The 13,766-nt window shown below is 38.8% G+C and overlaps 1 protein-coding gene across 3 annotated transcripts in view; it reads left to right on the plus strand.

The window, feature by feature from the left end:
• Positions 1 to 827: 827 nt before the first annotated feature.
• The window catches only part of DDX60 (DExD/H-box helicase 60), a 112,583-nt gene continuing 99,644 nt past the window's right edge, over positions 828 to 13,766 (plus strand). Inside the window, exons 1-2 of one of the 3 annotated variants that reach the window (XM_050791708.1) lie at positions 828 to 1,117; positions 1,936 to 2,079. The gene's annotated coding sequence lies outside the window, so the exon portion shown is untranslated. Of the gene's footprint in view, positions 1,118 to 1,935; positions 2,080 to 8,062; positions 8,246 to 8,475; positions 8,694 to 13,766 lie in introns of those variants that run through there. The other 2 variants (XM_050791707.1, XM_050791709.1) reach the window with 2 other exon arrangements.

The following is a 13,766-nucleotide window of genomic DNA, read 5'->3' on the forward strand; positions in this document are numbered from 1 at the left end:
GGGAAAGACTTCATGACTAAAACATCAAAAGCAATGGCAACATTGCCAAACGGGATCTAATCAAACTAATGAGCTTCTGCACAGCAGAAGAAACTATCATTAGAGTGAACAGATAACCTACAGAATGGGAGAAAAGTTTTACAATCTACCCATCTGACAAAGGTCTAATATCCAGAATGTAGAAGGAATTTACATTCAGATTCACAAGAAATATCCAGAATGTAGAAGGAATTTACATTCAAATTTACAAGAAAAAAAACAACCCCATCAAAAAGTGGGCAAAGGATATGAACAGACACTTCTCAAAAGAAGACATTTATGGAACCAACAAATATACGAAAAAATGCTCATCGTCAACTGGTCATTAGAGAAATGGAAATCAAAACCACAATTCAATACCATCTCACATCAGTTAGAATGCCAATTATTAAAAGGTCAGGAAACAACAGATGCTGGTAAGGCTGTGGAGAAATAGGAACACTTTTACACTATTGGTAGGAGTGGTCATAGGGACCATTTAAAGTGATATAGCACAGTAAAAACTCATTACTGAATGCTAATGGAAAGAAGAAGAAATTATTTGCATTTACACTATGAAGGCATTATTTAAAAATGTAAGCATCTTTTTTATGGCTGAAGGCTTTAATGTTTTAAATTGAGTTGAAATAAAGGATAACATGTTGACTAGATGAAACACTTTGATTTTCTACATTATTTTATTTATTTTTTCTCCACTAAAGGGAAAAGGGAAATCTATCAAAATAATTGAATATTTAAAAATGGCTTTAAGACTTATTTGACATAATTAAAAATGCACAGTGTTTTGTTTCTCTTAAAGTTTACATTATACATGCCTCATAGAGTTATTTGTCAAAGGGGATATTCAACTTGCAAGCTAAGAGGTCACCGCTGGACAGCTATGGACTACTGTGGGACAATTTGAGAAGCTTCTTATCCAAGAAGTCTAATGTGGAAAGATGTGGCTGTCACTCCCTGGGAAAATAGATAGCAAAGAATATGACAAAGGAGGAAATCAGCTGTTGAACCAAAGAAGGATTTAAATATTTAAGAAATGCCAACCACTGAAGACAGTTGCTCTGCTACTTAAAATCCTGAGGTCTGTTGTGTATCTGTTGGCCAAGCAGTTTGCTCATAACTATTTGGGGAAAGAATTTCTACAGAACTGGCATACCCTTAGACTCCAATGTTTCCTCTCATTGACTGGTCAACAGGTGTTGAAAAAGCCTATGGTAGATATATCACAGATGAAGTATACTCATTTTAATTTTACACCTGCATCTGTGGTTTTGTTTGAATATATTCTTAAATAAGGAAATGTTCTTTGTTTCTGTAAATAGATTGTTATTGACATAATCACTTTTTCATAGATACACATATGAATTTATTAATACCATAGGTTTATTTCTGATTTATAAATTTAATATTGAAGTTATGGCTACACAATTCAAACCTAAACAAAATTAATAGAGAATGAACTCTCTTTGTAAAAAAAAAAAATTGTTGGCATCCTAATTTTAAGAAAGCATGCAATTATCTGGGCTTTGTAAAAACCTATTGTAGCTGGAGAAATAGCAATATTGAATTTTCTTACAAAGCCACATGTCAGGTAAAGTTCTTGAAACAACAATCACATTGGAGTCAGAGAAAAATCAAAGCTAAGACAATATGGTAACAATGGGTAACAGCCCAATTTGCCATGGTCTGAAACCTTGAAAGAATTAACTTAATGTTTATTAATAATGTTCATTAATAAAGAATGAACTCGTAAACTTAATGCTGTGGGCCCCTTTAAGGCTTTCATACATAATGCTCAAAAAAAAGTTACTGATTCTATCCAACCAGAAATTTGTTTTAAAAAAAAAATCTGCTATAATAAATTCACTAACATGTTCTGTTCACTGTGTATTTCACCAGCCTCTTGACTGCAGTTTGGCTTCACTTCTGAAGGAACATAATACACCTCTACCAGGCCACCCATGGATACCTCAGCAGCCTTCTGTTGCACACAGTCTTTGCAGGCAAGATCTTAACTGCTTCAACCCTTCTCCAGAAGCACAGGTACGATATTACATTGATGATATCCTCCTCTGCAGAGAGTTCATTTGGGACACTCATTCAAGACATGAAAATACTCATAAAGGAGCTTTGAAAAGGGGATGGATCATTGGTTCATGCATAAGTGTAAGACCTTGCCACCTTGGTTAAATTCCTGAAAATTATTTGGTGAACTGAGGACTACTCCATCTCTGATGCTGTCAAGATGAGCAGAGGAACATAACTGTCCCTCTCTGACATCTTTTAGTCCTTTTGAGTTCTGGAGGCAACATATTCCACATTTACAAATTTTACTTAATCTCGCTGATGCTGTTACTTGCAAATCAGCCCACCTTAAAGAAGGGTCCCTCCAACAAATGCTATAAAATCTGTCCAACTGAAATGGGCAGGCATCTCTGTTGGAGCCTTCAGAGACTTCTTCACTGTAGAGGCGGCTTTAACAACCTCTTCTCATGCCTCATGAATTCTCTGAATCACCTGCGATGGCTATAACTTGTCCGTGGACTTCTGATACAAAATATTGCCCTTCTTCAGCCCTGTACTGTACACCATTGTGTTGGCATTTTACTGGCCACATCCTGGACTCTTTTGAAAACAGAGGCTCTCACAGTCCCCAAGCCTGTGACCTTTTCTATCCAATTGCCCATTATGCTTTGGTCGTGGAAGCAACACTCCATGGCCTGACTCCGATACCAAGGCCTCCTGGATGCAGGATGGAGCCAAACTTGGGCTCTCTGGCATAGCTCACTTGTAGAAAGAGGTGGCTTCCCCTGTCCTGAGTCTCTTGCCAGATGTCATGTTGCTGGAGAAGGCTTCCACACTACCTGGCGAGCCTCTTGGATCAACTCAGTGAACAGAAATGGGAGTTCATAGATTTAATGAATGGAATCACCACCACCATATGTGTTAGAGCTCAATGGAATGTGGCAACTTTCCATCCTTTAACCAGGGTGTCCCTGAAAAAGGATGGAACCCAAGCATCAGCACAGTTGGCTAAACTTTGAAAGTCATCTCAGCATTAGATGCCCTCATTGAGAATTGGTCCCATCTGTCCGCTGTTACATATTATTGGGCCATTCTAGGGCCATGTCCTATGAGTTCCTTCCTTCGGGGTAAAAAACTCTGGAAATCTCCTTTCTTACTGATACCCAAAATATAAATTAAGGTAATAAATACCTCTAGACATACTAAGACCATAATACAAGCCCTCACAAGGACATTTCTTATCCCCTTTGGAGTTCTAGACATTAATGAATGTGAGAAAGGTGCATTTCACTTTTCAGAATATACAACACTGGGCTCTTGGAAAAAGCATTCAGTGGAACTTCTACCTTGCCTATATGTTGGTACCAGTCAATTTAATTTAAGAGGCCTAACAGGCAATTCAAAGAGCTCTTGTTAAAGTTACAATGTGGCAAATAGATGTCCTGTTGGGTATCACCACTGCTACATGCCTGCATTGATTAATGTAAACTCGCAACCTCTGGGGACTCACACTCCCTATACCAGTGCCACAGGAGTCCCTCAGTTGTTTTTATTGGTCATAATGGGGGCACCTCTAAATTTCATGTTCTTGGTTTCCGTCTCACTATTCGATCCTCTCCCTCCTGGTCAATTACCTGCTTTGCTTCCTAGGAAAGCCCTCCTACTCTCAGAAAATCTCAGACATCATCAAATTTTAAGTGGATAGAAAAGTATTGTATCATAAGGCACAAAAATTTCATGTGAAAGTTGAGGCTCCTTTGAGGCTCTTGGGGTCCCAAAGACCTAACCAGTAGTTCTGGGCTCTTACCAGATATCCTGTGCACGCAGCTCCAAAGGCTTCCCACCTAGATCTTTCTCTATCAGCCCTACCAGTTGCACTTAACTTTTGGATTTCACTGTTTTGTCATCCAGCAAAATTATTCAATCAAACAATCACATCCTCCTGTGGGAAACAGGGAACTTCCTCCCATCCTTTGGTAATTGCAGAGCCTGGTTCGTTCCCACAGTCCCTGCTTTTTTACTTTGCTCCTGAATTCCATCCCGGTGTTACTTTGTGTGGTGCATAGTTTCCTCCTTCCTGGGCTGGGAGGACATGTGACTAATAAACTGCTGTCAGTCTCCCTTGTCAAGTGCCATGAGTCTGGCCATCCCTTAACCCTAGGGTAGGAATCATTCCCTCACCAATGGAGAGAAGAGGAGGTGAATAAGCTATATGGAGTGTTCTAAGAAGAGAGGAAATATTGATAGGAAAGTTTAATCTGGAAGCAATGAGCATATATTCAAGTGTTTTTTAATGGGGTCTTGATGTACTCAGTTTTACATGCTAAAAAAATGCAGCAGAGTAGAAAACGAATTGGAGGGACAGACTGGAGTTAGAAGGTGAAGAGCTTGTTTCAATAACCCAGCTTAGAAATGATGAAGCTTGCCCTAGCCTTTGGAAAAATAGAAGAGACGAGAGATTCAAGATTCCATAAGTGTTAGGAGTTGGAATTTACTGAGATTTGAGGGAGGTGAGGATGCAACAATGGCTCCCAGGTTTCCAACTTGAGCAGTAGTTATGTGATGATTCCACCAATCCTTACAGAGAAGGTGGAAAAAGAAATTGACTTGAAGGAGAAGATTGTAACTAAAATCAAGGGAGATGAGGCACTTTGGAAGAGAGGGACTGGTACAAACTATCTTTCTAATGCCGAAGAGAAGCAAGTAAATCAAACATGGACTAAACAAGCATTGTTTGGATTTGTCAGTCAGTGGATCCTCATTGGATATCTTTGACAGAACAGTCCCAGATCAGATTTAGGCCAATGGGCCTGAGAAATTTGAAGGGAGGTGAAGAAGTTTAGCCAATGAGTGAAGACCATTACAGGGCACCATGCTGAAAAGAGAAGGGTTGAAATCAAGCATGACATCATTTTTGTTATTGTTTGAAAATGGAAGTTTGAACCTATTGAATCTATTCAATTGAATAGGTTCTCATTGAACCTATTAGTGGAATGAACACTATGTTTTAGTTGACAAAGAGATTAGTTGACAAAAATTCACAACAAACTGAAGAATGATGGGCTAGGATGCTTGAGGAGAGATCCAAACCCAGATCTAGAAGGCTAGTTATGTTGTGGGTAAATGGCATGCTGTGTGTTCTGCTTAAACTCTGCGTGAGACTGGAATATGGAGTTATCAGAAAGTTGAAGAGAATTCTCCTTGGAAAAAAAAAAAAGAGATGTCCTGTCATTTAAAAGACTTGAGAATGGTAAAGTGCTGAATTTTAACAGTCATTGTGAAACGTGCAGAAGGCTGAGGGGACCAGAAAAAAAGTATCAGCTGTGTTGTTAAACAATACATTTGATGAGATCCAAACTGGGTCATTCCCCTTAGTGGCCGGGTATCAAAAAGAAAAGAAAACTTGAATTAATCAGGAGTAGCAAATTATAGGCAAGTGTAGAGGAAAGTCAGTAGATTCAAGCAGTTGAACATGTTAATTAAGAGGAGAGTTGAAGTGTTGACTCATGGAGTTCACCCTGATAGGACAAACATTTGGGGGTACCGAGAGGTTAAAGTACAGGGCATAAAGGGAGGGGTCTAAAAGGAAAATTAAATTATGTGACTCTTAAGCCTCAGAACAAAGTCCAGGGTGTGGTCATGGGAGTAGGCTATTGAAGTGAAAAAGAAAAAACAGCCTAAAGTTTCTGTGTGTTTACATATCTTGGGGTGGAAAATTGAAGAGGATGAGTCAAGGTTTCCTTGAACTCTCATCTGATAAATCCAAAGTCACTGAAAGTCAAAACAACCATGGAACATCATATATTCTAAAAAACTTTATAATTTAAGCAAAATAAAATCATTTGTCCTCTAGTTGAAACACTTTTAGTTGTAGAATTTGAAGCATTCGATGAAATTATGTAATAGAGAATATGGTAGATAGACCATTGGGTTAGACGAAGTTTTGAATCTTAGTATAATTTACTAGCTGCTTTATCCCTCCAAGCTTTATTTTTCTTATCTACAGAATGACAGAAATCATAGTACACACCTCATGAACTTGCTGTGATCATTGATATGGTATTAGCATATTGCTTAGCACATAGTAGCCTTCTGAATTAATTCTACCTCTTATTATAACACAATCCATTATTTCTGCTGTTTGCAAATATGTTATTCATTTCCTACATTATAGTTCACAATACTGTATTAGTTCTCTATGGCTGCTGTAACAAATTACCACAAATTTAGTGGCTTAATACCACACAAGTTTGTTCTCTTACAGTTCTGAGCTCAGAGGTTCAAAATCAGTCTCTCTGGGCTGAAGTCAAGGTGTTATCAGGGCTGATTTCTGGAGGCTGTAGAAAAAAACAATGTTTCCTTGCCTTTGGTAGTTTCTAGAGACCACCTGACTCCTTGGCCTGTCGTCCCTTCCACTGTCTTCAAAGCCATCTGTGTAGTGTCCCCACCTTCTGTCACTGACTGTTTCTATCATCACATTGCCCTCTCGAACTCGTCTCTCTCTTATAAGGGCCCTTCTGATGACTTTGGGAAAACCTGGATAATCCCGGGTAAGGGGTAATCTCCTCTTCTAAAGATTCTTATTTAATCTATTTTGCAAAATTACTTTTGCTATGAAAGTTACCGTATTCACAGGTTCCAGGAATTAGGATTTTGGCCTCTTTTGAAGGGAGGTGTGCAGGTTATTATTCAGCCTACCCCAGGCAGGTACTTCAGAGATCACAGTGAAGGAGACAGGAATATCGGCTGATTTAAGATGAATCATGTGTTAAATTCTAGAGTCTTTTATTTTCTTTCTTGATCTCATCACTAACAAACACATGAATTTCTAAACAAATGAATAAACAAGTAATTGCCTGATGGATGTGAGAATTGTCCTCCTTCCCCATATCCCCCTCTTTTAACAACTTGACTCTCTAATTTTTCGCAAGACAAAGTATCATTCACTACTGACTGTGTTCTGTGTTCCCTGTGAAGCAGTGCCTGGACCTTGGCTCTTTCCTTTCCTTGTAGACAAAGCAGCGTGTAGCTTCTTATCACTGTGATTACCCAAATTCACTGCTGTCTTTCCTCCACACCTTCTTCTGTTTCCAATATATTTGCACATTTATAGCATTAACGAAATCAAGCATTCTAGGACACTGAAAGGAGAGGAGATGAGTATTGAAACCCACGTTGCAAGTATCAACAGGCAGAAATTAAGAGAACATTTCATCAATTTAAGGCAGAAATAAATGTGACCATTCTGCATTTTCTATTTTTTTTTTAATGTTGATTCTTGGCCCATGAAAGTACCAATTACAGTTTATGCAGAACAGAAATCATCAGCTTCTCATAACAGAAACTCAAAGTTCATGTATTGTTACATACTTTCTTTTTTCTTTTTGCATACAAGTAGAAGCAGCAAGATCTCCCATTTCATTGCGGGGTTTCAGATTCCACAGCGTCTTTTACATTTTATCTATTCCTAAATTCTAACTCTTCTTGATTTTATCTTGTCGGGATGTTACAAATTTTTCTGCCTCAATTTACTCTATATTTATGCCCAAATTCCAAAGCCCATTTTTATTGCCTTTGTCTCTCTCAAGTTTTTTTTTTTTAGTTTCATTTTATTTTTAATTGACGCATAATAATTGCACATATTTCTGGGGTACAATGTGACGTTTCAACACATGTATACGTTGTGTGATGATCAAAGGATAATTAGCCAATCTATTACCTCAAAACTTTACTATTTCTTTGTGATGAGAATATTCAAAATTCTCTATTCTAGCTATTTTGAAACATGCATTATTGTTAACTATACACACCCTACTGCAAAATAGAATACCAGAACTAGTTCTTCCTAGCTATTGTAACTTCATACCCTTTAACTAACGTCTTGCTATGCTCCCCTTCTTAAGATTCTGACTGAAGGGAAGGATGCTAAACTTTCCACGAATGTGCCTCGCCTAATTCGTGCTGAAGGGAAACTGAAACCTAAGTGCTTCTGAGAGGAGAAAGGAAACCGAAACTCCTGCAGGCATAAAAGAGCGGCTGCGGTGGCTCAGAGCGCCCAGTCCTAGGCCAGGTCTGGGGTAACCTGGAGCTTCCACCTGGGCTCTGCGCTAGGTGTCTGTTTCACTCCTTCCCCGCGGGGCGCGCAGCTCACGGGTCTTTGGACACCACCGGTCCCGAGTCCGCGGTGAGAAGCCGGGGATGTCCCTTGGGAAGAGCCTGGGGCGAAGCTGTCTTGTGGGAGTTCTAGGTGTTCTTTAACGGACCAGACAGGGAGGTGGCACAGGTGGCTCCGGGCGCGGGAAGCCCGGGAGTCTCCTGGGCTCGCAGGGCGGTGGCGCACGGGCCCCCTGCTGGCCCTGGGAGGCCGGGCGTGGGGAGGGGCGGAGGAAAGGACAATCTTGATGAACGCTGCAAAGGCCTGAAGTCAGAGAGAGCGAGCAGTGCTTAGGCATTTAAGGAGTCCCCTTCAAAGGTGGGAGCTGGGTAATGGAGGTTGAGGAGAAATTAAGGGACATCATATCCGAGCACAGCCAGTAAAACCTGTACATCGACAGCAGCAAGTGGCGTCCACCTTCAATCCCTGCTCCAGACTTGTAGAATCAGAATCTGTATTTATTAATAAGATCCTCCAGGTAAATTCTGTGCACCCTTACATTTCAGTGGCTTAAGACAATAGAAATTTATTTCTTACTCCAGTAACAGAATAATTTATTCCTGGTCTAAGGGCAGGTATAGTGGCTTAAAACATTACAAGTTTATTATTTTGCAATTGCTATGGATCAGAAGCCCAGGCATGGGTAAACTGAGTTCTCTGTTCAGCATCTCATCGAGCTGAAATCAAGGTGTTTGTCAGAGCGGTGGTCTCATGGGACGCCATGGGTGCTCATTTGGGTTGTTGGAAGAATTCAGTTTCTTGCAGCTAAAGGACTGAGGTTACCTGCTTTCTTGCTGGCTGTTGGCTGGGGATTCCCATGTCTTTAGATTTCACCCTGAGATCTTAGCTACAGTGGCCTTCTCACAACAAGGTAGCTTACACCTTTAAGAAGGTATAAGCCTTCTTTGGGGGAATCTCCCTAGTCTACTATGATGAAGTCTTACATAATGTAACCGAATCATTAAAGAGACTATGCCATTAAATTCACAGGTCCTGCCCACACTCAAAGGGAGAGGGTTATACTGGGTACTGGAAGCCATTTTTAACCCACCAGCTCTTCCCCAGGCAGGGTTTCAGGAGCTTGATGCCTTTCATCAAGTAACTCCACCATTCTGTTCCAATACAGAATACGTGATTTCCTTTCCCTTCCCTTGCCCCCATTTTTTTCCTCTTTACCTCCCCTTTCCACCTTTCCTCTTCCCTCCTTTTTTCTCTTTTCCATTTTTCTTCCTCCTTTTCTTCTTCCTTCTTAAGATTGTTTGAATCAGAATATGGTTAAGACACTACTGTGATTGGATGATAAGCCTTATAAGGTTCTTGCAATTTCTTCATCCCCTTTTAATTTATTCATTTGTAAGATGTGTGGTCTTATGATTGCTTGTTTGTTTTTGTATGTGTGTGTCCTGTTGGGTGTGTGTGTGTGTGTCCTAATCCCTGTGGTGTCATTTAACATATTTTGTTGGCCTGTAAACTTCTTGTAAATTAATCATTACTACTAGCGTTTTGATCAGATTCAGTTTTTTTTTTTTTTTTTTTTTTGAGATGGAGTCTTGCTCTGTTGCCCAGGCTGGAATGCAGTGGCTTGATCTCAGTTCACTGCAGCCTCTGCCTCCCAGGTTCAAGCGATTCTTCTGCCTCAGCCTCCCAAGTAGCTGGGATTACAGGTGCCTGTCGCCACGCCCAGCTAATTTCTGTATTTTTAGTAGAGATGGGGTTTCACCATGTTGGCCAGTCTGGTCTTGAACTCTTGACCTCAGGTGATCTGCCCTCCTTGGCCTCCCAAGTTTTGTTTTGTTTTGGCTGGGGGAACTACAGTACTTCAGTGACGGTGCAGACACTTGCCTCTATTTTTGTTGTGCTATCATTTAAAAATACTAAGATCTGTTAATTCATTAGGAGTTGTAAAATGGTGATATTCTGTCATTCCTTCTGTGTTTATTAGCTGCATTATTTCTAGAAATGAATTGCTCTTGTATCTACTCTTTGGTACTGCAATGGTGCAGTACTTAGAAGAAAAGCAGGTTAATTTCTTGATTCCATAAACCATTGTTTTTTTCATATATTGTCTTCAGATGCTATTGCTGGACTTCCTGCTGTGAAAGATGAAGAATTTAGCATTTATATTTATTTTTCTTTCATTCATCCCTTTGTGAACTGCCAAATTGGTTAATTATATTATTATTTTCCTACTGTCAAGGCTTATCATATTTTACAGCAGTTTGTAGATTTGATTCTTGTGATTTGTTTTTATGTTGAGTCAACAGTAAAAAAGAAGTAAACAGCAGTGACAAAATTATGAGTATGTACACATTACTCAGTGTAGAAGCAATCTGGGAATTGCTGTGCTAAGACATGGAGTTCCATATTATTAAAATTACTGTTTGAAATAGACTTTTGTAAATCTGAAGTACCATGGGTTCTCTTGTTTTTCTTTATAGCTTCCCCTAACTTTTCTAAATCATGCAAAGTTTCATTGTTTTTTCATTGTCTTCATTCTTGATGGGTTTTCCCCAATTTTCTGTATTATCTCTTTAAATAAAATTATCATTTAAGATATATAGTTGGCATTGTGGAAGACAGTGTAGTGATTCCTAAAGGATCTAGAACCAGAAATACCATTTGACCCAGCAATCCCATTACTGGGTATATACCCAAAGGATTATAAATCATTCTACTATAAAGACACATGCACACATATGTTGATTACAGCACTATTTACAATAGCAAAGACTTGGCACCAACCCAAATGCCCGTTAATGATAGGCTGGATAAAGAAAATGTGGCATATATACCCCATGGAACACTCTGCAGTCATAAAAAAGAATGAGTTCATGTCCTTTGCAGGGACATGGATAAAGCTGGAAGCCATAATTCTCAGTAAACTGATACAGGAACAGAAAACCAAACACCACATGTTATCAGTCATAAGTGGGAGTGGAACAATGAGAACACATGGACACAGGGAGGGGAACATCACACACTGGGGCCTGTAGGAGGGTTGGGGGCAAAGGGAGGGAGAGAATTAGGACAAATGCCTAATGCATGCCAGGCTTAAAACGTAGATGACGGGTTGATAGGTGCAGCTAACCACCATGGCACATGTATATCTGTGTAACAAACCTGCATGTTCTGCATATGTATTTCAGAACTTAACATTTAAAAAGGTTATATGGTTGGTGAAATTTATGACTTCTTAAAAGTCTAATTACATCTTTTTGGCTTCTCCATGAATCGAATCACTATTTTAGATGCAGAATTCTAGGTTCAAATTATTTTCCCTTTAGAAATTTGAAAATGCTTTATTTTATCAAAACATCCAGGAATGTTGCTTATTTTAATTAGTTCTGTGTACCACATATTATTTTAATCAATTCATATCCATCGGTTCATACATTTAATTAGCTTGAAAACACAATCAGAGGTGAGTAATATTATTGTTCCAATCTTATAGATAAGTAAATTGAGACTCAGAGATTCTAAATACCTGTCTAAGCATATAGAACTGTAGTATATTTCAGAACCAAGATTAAAATGCAAGTAGTCAGCCAACAGTGTTTGTGCCTTAAACCAGTTCTCATATGGCCTGATTTCCATTTCTTTGTAGCTTTTCTGTCTTTCTCTTTATTCTTGGAGCTCTGCAATTTTAAAAACCTGTGCCTAGATGTAGTTTTCTCTTTTGTCATTATTTCTACTCAGTAGTTGGAGAAACATTTCAATCTAAACACATTATGTTGTTCTTTAGTTCTGGCCTAATATTATTATATTAGTTTAAGTATATATCTTTGATTATTTTTATCCCCACTCATTTTGGAATCTTAGTTTTCTCTTACTAGAATTACTAGTAGGGGGAGGAAGAACTTACTGACTTACTTCTGTATATTTTAGTATTTTTAGAATTTTTTCATCTCTTTGTCTTTTACTTTTATCCTTTACAAAATTTCCTGGACTTTAACCCTCCAGATCACTGACTTAAAATTCCAGCATGCTCATTTTATTGTTCTGCACATGACTTTCTTCTTTGTAAAATTATGTTTTAAATGTGTATGAACACTTGCATGCTTTCTCTTTCTCTTTCTCTCTCTAGCAGCCTGTTATTATTTTATGAGAAATATTTTTAATTCTTTGAAAGCAGTAATTAGAAAACTTTGAAGGTCTTTTCTGTCTCTGCATCATGCTTATTCATCTGGTTTCTTATTTTTGCTTTTTTTGTGTCTCAAATGTCTATTGGTACTAATGTGTGTGTGTGTGTGTGTGTGTGTGTATGTGTGTGTGTGTGTGTGTATGAGTATTCAATAATCAGTTACTACAGGTGGCATGTCTCTCCCTTAAGTAACAGAGAAGTGGGGATAATGACTGTGAATTCTGTTTAAGTGTTAGGGCGTGCATGTGTTGGGGCAGAGTTATTAGGGAGCTAGAGGGTATATAAGAGGAACGCCTAGGGTGTGTAAGCCTACTTTAGTATAGGGCATGTAAGAGGAAAGCCTATTAGGCTTTACACACCCTGTCTTACATACCCTGTCCTATGTCATGTAGAGCAGCCTGTAGGATCTCAGACTTCCCATAGGCAGGCTATAGAATCCCTTGATTGTCAAATTAAGGAGGGATTGCCCACTAAGGCAGTTTTATTTTGTCCCCATAGTTATTGTTGAAAAGTTTTACAGGGTTTAACAGGCACCCACATCTCAGTCATAGTTATATTTCATTATAAAAACTGTATTATTCCTTTTAATCTATGTATATTATTTCTTAAAACAATTTCTAAGTTGTCAGGACATAAACAGTTATTAATTTGTTTATATTCAACTACTTAATAAATGAAATGGTTAGATATTGATTTTGTCCTAGGAGTGGCATAAAAAAATTCCTGAGACTCTAGGAGCATCGTGACCATCTGGCAACCTGTAAATTAACTTATTTCATCTTGTAAAATCTGACGCTATACTTTCTGAAGTTTTCTGTAATATACTTGGGGTTAATTCTCTCTTGCCTGTTCAATTCTCACTGACCCATTTTTTTCCATTTGAGCTTGGTACAATTTGGAGAGTTGAAGAAAGATAGTATGGCCAACGCACAATTAGTGAGGTTGAGGATTGCATGAAATGGGTGACAGAGAGTTTTTATGAAGATACCTAATCTCCTTACCTGGGCACAAGACCAGTGTCTGGTTCTTTCCTCCCTCTCCAATATCAGCTCCAATGAGCCACCCTGCCCTGTGCCATGTAGAACAACCCATAGGATCTCAAACTTGTCATGTAGTTTCACAACTTTATGCATTAAACTGATGCTGATTTTGCTACCTGAAAAGTAAATCTCTGTATCTCTCATTTTCCCCAACATTCTGTCATAAGTCTTCATCATCTTTTCAACCTGCTCTCGAAACTTCACAACACAGGACCCTGATCCCTTCATTCTGATTTAGGAACTCTCAATCCTCTAATGGCTTCCTGTGCCATTTCTGCTAGAACACAGCAAATTAGATGTAAGTGTGACTTAGTTGTCTTTAAACCTATCCCAGGTTGTACAAGGAGAGAATCATGCTTCATGCATATTT

The sequence above is a fragment of the Macaca thibetana genome, chromosome 5, assembly GCF_024542745.1.
Source record: "Macaca thibetana thibetana isolate TM-01 chromosome 5, ASM2454274v1, whole genome shotgun sequence".
In the NCBI taxonomy this organism is placed as follows: Eukaryota; Metazoa; Chordata; class Mammalia; order Primates; family Cercopithecidae; genus Macaca; species Macaca thibetana.